Source organism: Danio rerio, chromosome 5 (assembly GCF_049306965.1).
Source record: "Danio rerio strain Tuebingen ecotype United States chromosome 5, GRCz12tu, whole genome shotgun sequence".
NCBI classification, from domain to species: domain Eukaryota; kingdom Metazoa; phylum Chordata; class Actinopteri; order Cypriniformes; family Danionidae; genus Danio; species Danio rerio.
Window position 1 is genome coordinate 32,610,794 of NC_133180.1, and position 13,947 is coordinate 32,624,740.

At 38.1% G+C, this 13,947-nt stretch overlaps 1 protein-coding gene across 9 annotated transcripts in view; it reads left to right on the plus strand.

Moving 5' to 3' along the window:
- Positions 1-217: 217 nt before the first annotated feature.
- Positions 218-13,947, plus strand: part of scai (suppressor of cancer cell invasion) — a 53,600-nt gene continuing 39,870 nt past the window's right edge. For 5 of the 9 annotated variants that reach the window (XR_012406910.1, XM_021476512.3, XM_679172.9 and 2 more), the window contains exon 1: positions 218-462. The gene's annotated coding sequence lies outside the window, so the exon portion shown is untranslated. Of the gene's footprint in view, positions 463-829; positions 1,018-13,947 lie in introns of those variants that run through there. The other 4 variants (XM_021476513.3, XM_073952284.1, XM_073952282.1 and 1 more) reach the window with 1 other exon arrangement.

Sequence of the window (13,947 nt, forward strand, 5' to 3'; positions counted from 1 at the left end):
AAGTTTAAATGCACTAAAATAACACACCATAGGGAGGCGCGCCTTCCTCCCTTGTCCATCCAACAGGCAGAACCGTGGAAGGCAGTTCTACGCTAGTCCCGCCTCAAAGTGTAAGTTGTATTCAGATTGACACCGCAGCCAACCAATGAAATACCTTGAACGTCACTAACAGACCGGAGGGAATCTGACAAGCACGCTAGTTTGAGCGGGTTGCCACAAAACAGTCAATGAAAATTCAACTGGCCAGACTGAACCGTCGACCGCAGCAGATGCCGAATGGCAGATACTCCCTGCTTTTCCCTGGGAGGGTGATTTGAATGAGTTGGATGTAAATGACGGTGCGCCACCGCACTGGATGTCTAGATTTGTGTCGGGGAGAGATTTACAAGCGCGCGCTACCCGGAGACGCCGTTCTTGAGGAGCTGAAACAGAAGAAGCTGCTCTGAACTACATCAGTCTCAGGTTGGCTCTCAGATCACTGACTTTTTTAGGGGTACTGCACTCAGAGTAATACGCTAGGGGAAAAGGCAAACACTGCCCAAGTTAACAACTGAGATAAGTCAGTCAGACAAACTACCACTTAAAAGATTTTATGATGGTTTAAATGCCGTAGCGTGTGTGTGTTTGTGTGATAAATATATACATACATATATATATATATACACACATATATATATATATATATATATATATATATATATATATATATATATATATATATATATATATGCTGTGAATGAATGAATGCATCAGTTCAGTCATCAGCGCAACATAATTCAGGTTGCCAGGAAACCGCAGTCACAGCATCCGCTAAAGCCACAGTTTTGTCAACTCTGATGGTCATTCTGAGGACAAAACGCCGCTGCTCCACGAGCGTATTAAAACCATGTTAACATAGCCCCGTCGCTTCTGTTGCCGTTACACAAGTCAACCTACAGTTGCATCTTTGACAGAGTCACACAGAGTTGTCGTGTATTACCGCATCCTGATCTGAGAGAGACAGGCGTCGTGAGAGAGGTAAGTCATAATAGACGAGACGCAGGCTCGAGTAAACGCATTTAGACGGGCTGAACGGCGTGAAGAGTCACAGATCTGACCGTTGTCGTTCCTCACACTGGTAATTGATGTAAAACAACAGCGATCAGTCAGTCAGTCCGCGTTCCCGGTCAATGAACGGAACGAGCGCAATTACGCAGAGATGCACGCTGCCAAACGCTTCACGTTTACTTGAGATTTTCACCCTTTGTCTATTGTTGCTTTCAGTCCTCCCATATATTCGAGCTGGGAGTGATATTGTGAATGGAACCCGAGCCAATAAGCATCTCTGTATTATTATTGAATGAAGACGGTTGAAAAATCATTGGCTGTCGCAGGAATTACAGTATGTGCAGCCCGGGTTCATTCTGTCCTACAACCGCACGGGGTTGAATTTTGCGGAGCGCCCGCTGTCTGCTCGGTTTATTGTTCACGTTAAGGGCTGCATCGGCCGCGCGTGCTTCATTTGCGAGTGCCGTTTGTATATTATAGTAAGCTCGTTACGACTGTGCCATAAATATGCATTGCGTTTTCAGATGCGATCTTATGATAGTTGTGCGAGAATAAGTGACATCGGATGACTGGAACCGGTAATAAAAAAGAGATCTGTTGCAGAAGAGCATGTTTTCTCAGCATCGGCTCTTACACACATCATTTGTGAAAAGAGCTACCAGGTTGCTTAGCTGAAATGACGTCATTCTGACTTGTTATGGAAGAATGAGCTCGTGGATGAGGAGTCTTGTTCTGTTACTATAGGTGCTAGTGAGTGAGCATTTGCCCAGGTGGTTATGGATGATTACAGCTGCACTTTATCTAGAAATTATCCTTACACTCAAGCTCCAGTGTAAACCCTGTTGCCTGATTGTATTTTGGGAGGTGTAGTACCACAGGTCGTGCTGACATTCAGTAGTGATATTTTTAAGCCTGGATAAACTCATAATTGACCCCAATTAATTTGGCAAATCACTAGCCTTGTGGTGATCAATTACTATGCAGGTCAACAAACAACAATTAAAATAATGTCATAAAGGCAGCGTTTGCTAAAAATGTACACTAATTAAAAGCTAACAGTGGCAATCTTTTATGCATTTTGGTCATTTCCATGTACACTGCAGCGTTTTGGGTCTATTAAAATGCAAACATTTGAAAAGTATATAGCCATGTGCATGTAGTTTACATGCTAGTGGCCTTTAGTTGAACATTATCATAGTTTTTAGAACTACTCACACCACAGATGTACCCTCTTTCCCCCCATGTTTGCACTGCACCAACTGGGAATGATTTAGCTTTAGGAATGCCTTTTGTAGGGACTAAAATATCTCCTGACTTAGAATTCAGAACAACAGAAACTAGCAGTGACGTAAGTGCAGGTTGATTGGATGAAGACTTGAATGAAGAAACAGAAGTGTTAGCAGCATTTACATGCATCCTTGTATTCAGCATTGTGTTGTGAGGATGCATAGCAAGTTGTTGGAGATTTCTTAGCCTTTTTTGCTAAAGATAATGGCCTAAGGGATTTATTTAGTTCTTGAGGGACCAGCTTGGTGACTAATAGTTCCTATAGCTACTTGGTGTGAAATCTCCTAGTGGTTGTCGCAGGACTGTACTTTCATAACGGAGTGATTTTAGTTGTTTTTGTGGATCCATATGAAATTTTGAGAGTAAGAGTTTCTTTAAGCAAAACTTCCCAAATACACCCCCCCCCCCCCCCAAAAAAAAAAATGTTGTTTTGTTAATGTTGTCTTAATCAGAAATCAAAGAGGTGTACTAAAATCAAGTTCCACTCGTTCGGTGCATACCTCACAACAATAATGTCACACTCACTGTTGAAAAATTAAAAACTGTTTCAGCAAAAAATTAGCCTGGCAATTTGTATGTTTAGTATGTTTTTCCCACCAACGACTGAATGAAAATGGTTCTAAAATATCAAGTTTTTTGTGCCTCAAAACAATGCAAATAAGTGGTGTGGAATAGTAAATGAGAGGAATGAAATTACAGTAATTTTACCTTATCTCATGCAAATAAACTCATGATGATGATGGAAATGCATCATGAGTTATTTAATTGATGCATATAAATGTTTGTGTATTTGTTAGAGATGCATGATTAATCGAAGGTGATTGTCATGCACATTTTATCAGTAAAGGCTGGTTCACTATCAGTGGAACACAATTTGCACAAAGAAATGATGGGGTTCTTCTCTGAAGAAGTTGTTACTCTACCCTGTTTAGAGCATCATTATGGGCGTTTTATGTTATAACTAACGTACTTCAAACGATGGATCTGCGAAAGAGAAACTACAGGTTTTCGGAAACACTCGTCACTACATCATTCTTTTCCCAAATGATGCATCATGCTCTGATAGTTTAGCCGCGAGTTAGTCGATGTTTGGGAAACGCATCCCAGAAAAGGAACCAAAAGCATTGTCAAAACATTCCATGGAACTTCTGTGGTTCAATTTATTATAATGTGAAGCTCAGAGAACACTTTTGTGAACCAAAAGGGGGTAAAAATGACTTTTTTTTTTTCCAAGTGTCTGATTGCCAGTAGTTAACGCGCACTAGGATCTGATACAGAAGACAAAAAAGTGCTTTTGTAGCTTTTTTATGATTAGTTAACCACTGAAGTCACATGGAATGATTGTGAATGTCTCAAGACCTTTGCTGTTTATGGACAATGAGAAAGCTTTCTGGTTTAATTAAAAATATCTTAATTTATGGTCCAAAATAAAGAAAGAACTAGGAGAATTGTAATGACATAAAAATATTTAAGATGAAAATTTCCTGAATTAACTGGATAATTTTTCATTTTTTTGAGTGAACTAAATCTTTAATGAAATTTGTGGACTGAAGGTAATTGTTGGATGAATCAAGCTCAAAGACCTTCCTAAGTAAAAGCAGTGTCAAGATAGCAAGCTAGTTCATTATTATAGTGGAGGCTTTCTTCTCACTTCTTCTGTTTGTGTCCTGAGTTATGTAGGACACCTGTCCTATTTTCCTCTGCTTTTACTACTTACCTCATTCCTGCGTGGATATAAATACTGTTAGACAGCCTTGCACTTTTTAAACCACCACCATCTTTTCATTCCTATATGTTCACTTTCTTTTAAAAACCTGATGTTTCAGTGACAATACTAATCAACATGAAAAGTCATATGGTGTTTTGCATTGGGGGTAGATGCATTAGTCAGCATGTGTGTTTTCGTGCCCTCTCAAATAGATTGCAGATTGGTTATAATTGGTTTTAATGTCACACAATGGCCAAACTCTTGTTCTATTGTTTGTTGTCATCTGACTTTGCGTATTTAAGTAACCTTGATGTAGTTTATAGTAGGTTTACCTCAGCTTTATGAACTATTTGGTGAGTCCAGGTGAGAGTGAAAGCCGTCAGTCAGTATATATCTAATAAAACATTATTGGAGATACATTAAAGTGCTAGGTAATATGGTATTGATTTAAGCATTGACTTTCAGTTGCACGTCTATGTTACGTACAGGTCATAGCCACTGCCTCATCCTGCAGTTCTTTTGCTGCAGATGCATAGCTCATGCATTTTTATGGAAGGAAAGGATATGTGGGTCAAGCGCACATCTCTGTGCAGAAGCCTTTTACCACTGCTGGCTTTAGAGAAAGAGCATGCATTTGTTTCCTTCATGAGGCAAGGAGATCTCTCTTATGCATGCCCCGTTTCCACATCTTCTTATCATCAGTTTTCTAAAGCCCATCTGCCATTCATTCCTAGATTGCACTTATAGGGATCTAGAGGACAAGTCATTTGTTTTAGCGTAAGATCACACATGGCCACCCTTTAGCTCTTGGTTACCTCTTGTTACGACCAAATATTGAGCTAGGTATTGATTAACAAGCTATTTTAGTATACTTGCTCAATCGCTGTTTGCATGTTATGTGAATGTAGTGCACCCACTGAGCACCATCTGACCAAGATGAAGACACATCCTGCCTTACTTCACTGTTAGAATTATGATTTAAAGGGCCATGAAACCCCCTCGTTTCAGCAGGGTGTTTTCACACCTCTACTTTGGAAAAAGTCAGAAAAGTGGGCGTGTCCAGCTCTGTTTAGGGGGGAGTGTCGGAGGAAGAAAAGTGGGATGGTGTAGGAGTGGGGCACGCGCGAGTTTCAGAGTCAAAATTCACACACACAGTAGAAAGTGATGGTGTTTAACCTACATGGACATCTGTAGTCAAATTATTTGGCAAATTATTAAATGGTGGACTTTAACTGCAGATTGGCTCTTTCATTCAGGGAATTCATTCATGCCCCTCGCGACAAAGAAGATATTTAATTCGAGGAACTGCTCTAAGCGTGTATTTTTCATGCAATGTTTGATACCGCACGGCGAATGAGAGAAAAAAAAAACTCAGCATTTCCCGGAAACTTAGATGCACACGGCAGGTAGTGTCAGAAAGCTGCGTGTGTTATTCCGGTCACTAAATGCGGTAAAAACCCTACACGAGGTTAAAGTTTGGTTGTGGTGCTAACATGTTTACACTCGGTGCAATAGTTTTTTAGATACGAACAAACTGAATAAACAAAGAGCACTGGTCGCTCACTTACCAAATCTGTAGAGACAATCAACAGCAACTAGAGCCGCGTCTTTATCAAGAGAATACTACAAGCGAATCCGGATCTCAGCGTTTGCAGATGAGAACAACTCTCAGGTAAACAATGTTCCTCCTTAGACACGTAAGTTATTGTTGTCGAGCGTCGCGTACACTGTAATCCACACGTGAGTCTGAGCTCTCACAGAGAGAAAATGAAAACGAAACTTAACTGCAGCAAACTATAAAAGCAACACTTCATGCTTGTTTTGCCAACACAACGTGGCGTCTCTGCCGTCTAAACACTGTGACAGTAATGAATATTAATGATGTTGCACAATAGAGCGTGCTGATTGGTTTGAACCAAGCCTTACTCATGCATTAATGCATCACACTGTAAGACGTAATAAGACACACTCTGGCACAGACGCCCAGTCTGCACGCTGGAATAAACGCTATTATGTCATGACCGTGACGCAGCTTCAAAAATTCGTTTCAAACAAGTACGAATTTGCTTGAAATAATGCAAAAACAACCAATTTACACTTTTTAGTGAAATAAAGGTGTCCTAATAGTGTTTTTAGCAGTGTGGGACACATATACGACTGTCAACAGCTCAAAAAATGTGTTTTGGTGTTTCGTGACCCTTTAATTTGGATTTGTGGTTCGGGGTTGTAACTATTAATAATACTGTAACAAAAACAATCAGTAGAACATTTTTATTCATATCGGATGAAATGGTGTCTGATGATCAGATTTATAAATAATAATTTTATTTGAGAAGAATTTTCAGGTTTTAGATATGATATAATGCGCATAAGACTTGAATAATACTGGGATTTACACAATCTTGCACAATTGCCTTATGTGGGGAACGTCTTGTATTTACCTGAGCTTGATTCTGACTGTGTGATCTTTTATTCACTTAACACTGAATCTATTTGTTGCAGTTAATAATCAATGAGAAATGATTGTTGACATTGGATGGTTATTGTGGAGATGGAGAAAAGGAAGTATGTGATTTGATATTTTTGATTATGGACCTACAGAGGATTTTGGTGTTATCTGAGCTAATAAAATGCAATTTTAGAAATGACATTTATGCCTTCAAAGAACATTACTCTGTCAAAACTAATGACCACACTAATGTCCACTGTGCTTTCTAGAAGCAGATGGTGTAGTGAACAGCAGGAGATGATAGAGCTTTGGTTCCTATTTAGGTAGAGTCAGCCTTTAGTGCATAAAACAACTCAGCATCTTTAAATGAGTGCCGTGTTATTTGAGCTTCTTTTTTCACCGCATTGTTGTTCAACGCTAAGGATTTTTTCGACTGGCCTGATTGGGCCAGTGGTTTAGATTTTTACTTGCCCTGCCAAAATTTTTATTGGCCACAAAAAAAGTAAGGTAACCGCAATTTCCTAGCCACATATTTTAAATAATGTGTCAAAAGCCAAACATAACTGTATACATACACTTCTTATTCAGCATAACTTTTTTTTTTATTTTTTAAATACAACTGGGAATTAAAAAAATACAGTTCTTATGTAACAAAATTTGAAGAGGAAAAAAAAAAAAAAAAAAAAAATATATATATATATATATATATATATATATATATATATATATATATATATATATATATATATATATATATATATATATATATATATATATATATATATATATATATATATATATATATATATATATATATATATATATATACAGTTGAGGCCCCCTTGTTTATTTTTTTCCCCAATTTTCTGTTTAACGGAGAACAGATTTTTTCAACACATTTCTAAACATAATAGTTTTAATAACTTATTTTTAATAACTGATGTATTTTATCTTTGCCATGATGACAGTAAATAATATTTGACTAGATATTTTTCAAGACGTTTCTATACAGCATAAAGTGACATTTAAAGGCTTAACTTGGTTAATTAGGTTAACTAGGCAGGTTAGGGTAATAAAGCAAGTCATTACGATGGTTTGTTCTGTAGACTATAAAAAAATTGCTTAAATTTTTTAAATTAAAATACCTTTAAAAACTTAAAAACTACATTTATTCTAGCCAAAATAAAACATAAAAATTTCTCCAGAAGAAACAATATTATCAGACATACTGTGAAAATGTCTTTGCTCTGTTAAACACCGTTCGGGAAATATTTAAAAATTCAAACAAAAATCAAAAGGGGGCTAATAATTCTGACTTCAACTGTATATATATATATACACACACATACAGGGCTCGAAATTAACCTTTTTAATTACTATAAGTTTTTTATTAACATATTTAACAGAAACTAACAAACAAACAAACAAAAATCTGCATGCACCCACTGGCCCTACACACACTGCTTGACATGAATGAGATGAACCGAGTTAACGATAATAACTGTGCTGTCCTCATGGGTGCTGTCTGATATTGCACAGATGCCATTGACATGTAACTTAAAAATTTCATACGTTATCTTAATAGTCATACCGCTCTTTTCATGAGCTGCAATATTAGTTTAGTCTTAGTGAATGCAAGCCCTTTCGTGATGATACCACTTGCATGACTTATAGCATCGTGACGATTAAATAAAGGATTAAATAATGTTAGAACATCTAATGCTTAAAATGTGTAGATGAGGCAAACGCTGTTACCTGCAAACTCCATAACACTAGCTTTACCGTGAATGGTTTTAGTCATTTTCATAGCTAACTTTAACCCACTGGATGTCTATTCACTTTTCAAAAAGTGTAAATGGTAGATTAACACTCACCACATGATCACTAATAAGATGTGCCATTTTTTGTAAATTTAGTTGGTTTCTAAAACAAAATCAGTCAGTGTTGTTTTCATTCTCCTGTATCCAGACCTTAAAATTTTCGCAGCTGTAGCTCTCTGTCATCTGAACTGTGATTACAGCTGTAATTAACCAACCCATTTGTGTTCTGTTCTAAAGCAGTGGGCCAATCAGAAGAGCTTGATGGCAGGGCGAGCATTGTGGGAATTGTTTACTATAGCAAGTTAATATGTCAACTGTTTTAAACCGTTCCTAAACGCTGCGTTTGGTGTTTTTTTGGTGCAAAGATGCATTCTGCGTGAATGTCTCCTAAGTACGCGCATACAGTGAACATTTTGCAGTAAAAATTGGTCGCACGTCAACTATTTTATACGGCTCCAGTTTGCGTATCCTAATAAAAATCTATAATATTAGGCTGTGTTTACAATTCTAAAATGCATGGCACTGTTCAAATTTCTGCCGCACCACAGAGTGACATCTGATATTCGGTGTTTTTGCAAGCAGTTGACATATAGTCGGAGCCAAATTAAACTTTAGTGACAAAGCAGCACCCATCCAGCCCACTCTCCTGAGCGTCTCTTACGCTGAGCAGTCCTTATATTTTGTTTTGAGTTGTTCTAAAATTGATGCAGTTTTTAATTATTAGTGCTTGGTTTGATTGAAATTGACTCAAGTTTGTTTCCCTCTTTGGTGTGGATCTTTTGGACTACAGCAATCTCACTTTGGTGCAGACCAAAACATTGACTGAGATCCAGCTAAAGTATAAACTATATTATAAACTTATAAACTCGAAAACTCCGGCGTAGTGTGGACGGATGACGTAACCATAGCAAAACATATGCGTTTTAAAACTAAAATGTATTAGTGTAAACAGGGCCTCAGTCCACCTCCAGTTAAAACAGTCTTTTTTAGTTATCAGGATCCTAAACATTACACACTCACACACTAGTGTGACCATATGAATTTTTATTTCACATTATCAAAAATAATTTGCAACCATTTGGTCACAGTCTAGAGTCCTGTTATATGGTTGTTGCTAGATCAGTAACGGCTGTAGCCGGAAGTTAACGATAATTATTTATATTATTTATTGTCACGGTCGGTGAGGGAAAAAAGGAGTGAAGACCCAATTGCAGAAAAATGTAGGATTATTTATTATAAACTACAAATAAAAATAAAAGGCAAATCAAAACTACCCCGAAGGGAAAACATGAATTAAAAAGACAAAAACAAACTTGACAGGGCTGGCAGGACAAAACAGGACTGGAGACAACAAGACAGGGTAATATCGACGACGAACTGGCAAAGGACTGAAAACATGAGGGGGATTATAAAGCAAAAAGTAAATTGACACAGGTGAACATGACAAACTAATAATGAGTAAACAAGGAGGGTGGGACTAGACAATAGACGGGAGAGCGCATGACACAGAGAGACAATACAAGCCATGCGCTCACATAACACAACACTGAAGCACACGACAAAAGCACGTGACCACAATGTAAACACCGAGCCACGTGCTTTGACAAAAGACGCAAGACACGAGCACACGATGAATGAAAACACTCACCGTGCGCTCACACACGCAGCGTGCATGCTTCATCCCAGCGCCGACCAAAACCGAAACCAACAAGACTGAGACGCTGGGAATGTAACACCACGCTGCTGACAGACGAAAACACAAACACGAGTACAAGAGCGCACGCGTCTGAGGGACGCAGAGCGCGCGCGCGCGGCCGCGTCAAGCAGGAGCGCGCACACTCTGCGTACACCCACGACGGCGCGCGCGCACACAGACAGAAACAGGACCAGACATGGGTAGTGTCCGAGCTCTGCCACCAAAACAAGAATTTACAAGACCAGAGTGGCAGAACCCTGACAATTTATTACATTTCCCATTAATTGTATTTTATTAATGTCTACCCCTACCCCAACCCTAAACCTAACCATCACAGTAATGTAAAAACAGCTATTGTACCAACTTTTATTTGTTATTTATTAAACTACCCAATAAATGATATATATTTTTTTACGTCTACCCCTACCCCAACCCTAAAGCCAACAATCACAGTACTGTAAAAATATCAATTATTGTTATACAGTGTCACAAAAATGATGCTATATTGATGTGCGTATCCGCAGATGTATCTTATCTAGACTCTACCGTGTTATATAGCGAGAAGGCAGAGTGAGTAAAAAGCACATGCATATTTGAGTATGTGTGTAGTCACATGCTTATAATGGGATCTTCTGCATTGTGGAAATCACAATCTGAGGCACTAGGATTCCAGCACCACACTTTTTTTCCACACCGGTTGCAATACAACTACAAGATGCAACATAATCGCTTGCAAATTATTGATTTTTTAAATTTTTTTATTTTGTTTTAAATTTGGTAGATTATTATAATTTTTAAGTTGTTATCTGAATCTGTTGACAGCATTTTAAAGGTGGGCTGAAGTGGTCCATACGCTGACCATGGTGAGCCATCTGGAGGCTGAGCAGGGGTGATGGACGTGCCCAGGTCTTTTCCATTCAGGCCACCTTGGACTGACAGCTGAATGTTTTACTTGCTACCCACTGGACTGGATCACATGCATGCGTGCACACTCACACACACACACACACACACACACACACACACACACACACACACACACACACACACACACACTAGCTGACATTGTACACAGTTTCAGGCAATAAATGATGTTTTTCCCTGCAGTGGCTTTCAATGTCATCACAATGCATCACACATTAGTTGCCCTTATTGGTGGGAACAGGCCTTCAACACAAAAGTTTACCATTTATTTTCAGAGATCTGATGATGTTAGAGCTTTTCATGCATGATACCTCATTCAAAACATCTGTAAACTTTATTTGTTAATTGTAACTTGTAACTGAGTTTCATTTAACTACATCTGAGCTTCTAGTTGTTTCACAAAGATACACATGGCATTAAACTGTGACATGTATTTGTTTTTTGTCCACATATGCATTGAAAGATATAAGTAAATATCTAAAATGGATGGTTTCCAACAAAACTGTCTTGAGGCTTAAAAACTGCTTAGTAGGATGGACAGTTGTAGTAGTCAGATGCATTGTGAGATATGTTGATGTGGGTCTCATATGTTGTCAATTGTGAAACCATGCCTCTTTTCGAACCCACACATTACCTGAGTCTCATTATGGTTTAGATTTCAACCTAAAGCATACTTTGCCAAACTTTAGCTTGCTGAAACATAAAGGAGGACCAGTAGTCCGGAATCAATTGAATGTAGAAAACCATTGTAGGGACAAAGAAACTCTTTTCTCCATGCGAACTGGTGCAGAATTATTAAATATTGTGTGGGAAGCAGAGATCCAACCATGTATCTTGATACAGAAGCCACTTTGTAGTGACATAAAAATGGAGTGTCCTGATTGGCTGGTGATACAATCTGATTTATCAATTGACAATTGTAAAAGCACGTAAAGTCTAAAAGGAGCCATTTTGGCAGCTTGGTTTCAATAAAAACAGTGAATGTTTGATTTCTGAAACTTGCGATGTTTTCATAGTAAAGTGACGAAAGATAAGAGATCAGTAGATGAAGGGAAATTACATTTTCTGCACATTACCCGATTTGGAAGTAAGGTTACATTGACGTTACATAAAGTTACATTGACTACGCTTACATAGACATCAGTAATCAACTTATTAGCCTTAATCTGAATAAGACAATAATATGATTAAAGTGTTTACATAAGTTGCTTTTTTTAATGTTCTTTTTATGATCTCGTTTACATGATATAGCACATGATTCGATTAACATCATTGCTTCACAGAGCTACCTGGATCTGTGTTTCAGGGCTTTCATTTAATTTTTTTTCGACTTTAACTGTAGTTTGGCACTTTCACTTTCATTCAGAAACATTTCATGCATGCCCCCCATTACAAACGAGACGTTGCATGGGAGTATGAACTGCTGGAAGTGTGTTGTTTTTAATGGAACTTGATATCGCACACCATAGGGAGCGCAGATTGCCAGATTATTGCCACCATAAGCAAGTCTCGAGCCTAAAGGCTGATTTAAACCATGCTCTAAATAAAATCAATGGCACGCGATATATTTTACACAATTAAAGGCTTTTTTTTGTCCTAACCAACACCTCAAATTGATATATTAGAAACAGCTGCTCTTTCTCTCAAGTGAAAAGCACGTATACAGACATTTTCAAAGCAGAATATCTGACTTTAGCCTTGTTTTTTTAGATGCTCACTTGGCATGTTTGTTAAATATCTGCAAACCATATTATGGTATTTTTATGCTTTAGAAGAGTCAAAAACTTACACACAGCACCTATAATTTGATTTCTGTTTAGTTCAATTATGACTTTAGTCAGATTAAGGTAATCAAAAATTGCTGGTCTACATGGTAGACTCTTAATCAGAGTATTGTATTAATCATATCAAATCAGATTATTGGTGTCCATGTAAACATTGTGACGATAGCCTTATAGGCAGTGTGAGTTCAAGCATTTCTTATCCCATCCCTCTCTCCAACTTCACTTTCTGTCTAATATACTGTCCTATAGGTCTGGGTGATTTAATAGAGGTGATTTTCATGTGCATTATCTTAGTAAAACTAGTTCTAGAAATTCTCCAGCACGTGCATTTAGATGAAGTGGAGTTTACTACACAGAGTCATAGGATACTGATAAGCTACGCAAGAATTTATTTTAAATTTGAATTTGGCTTAAACTGTTTGAGGTAATCATTCTGTGATAATCACAGCTGTTTGCATTACTCATCATTGAATTTCCTGTGTTTCTTATTGTGTATTCAGACAGGTTTTTGGGTTTCCACAATGAGTGCCGAATGGCCTTAGGATGAGATTTACAGCAAATTTCAACATGCTCATAGTAGTTTTTTCAGATTTCAGTTGGTTAAACCACCAAAGCCCTACTGTCCAATAATAATAATAAAGGCAAAAGCACCAAAAAAAGTTTAAAGTTCACTCTTTACATAGGTATTATGGATTTGTATCAATGTTCATTCTCTCATGTGGATCTCTCCCCACACTGTCTTCAGCTGGTCCAGTTTAACATCTGATCTGAGCAGTAAGCACTGCACATTCAGCCTTAGGCATGTGTTTGTCACACTCCCTCTTTCTTACTTTCCTCTGTGGCATTGACATCCCTTGCTCTCTTTCCCCCCCCAATCCATCCCTCAGAGACACACACACACACACACACACACACACACACACACACACACACACACACACACACACACACACACACACTGCTCAGTTCCTCTTGGTGTAGCCAGGCGAAGTCCACGTGTCCTCACTATGACACATCTACACCACACAATTTTCTCTCCTGCCACCACAGAGAGGCCATGTGTGGTGCTGTTTGGTTTGATTGACAACTTCTAGTCTCACACAACCACACTCACCAAGCCATATTCACAAAGCACTTAATAGTGAAATACACACATGGTGACATGGAGTATAGCAATTAAGAGTAAATGCAGTGAATTATTCTTGTTACAGTTTTTAGTAAACCCATGCAGA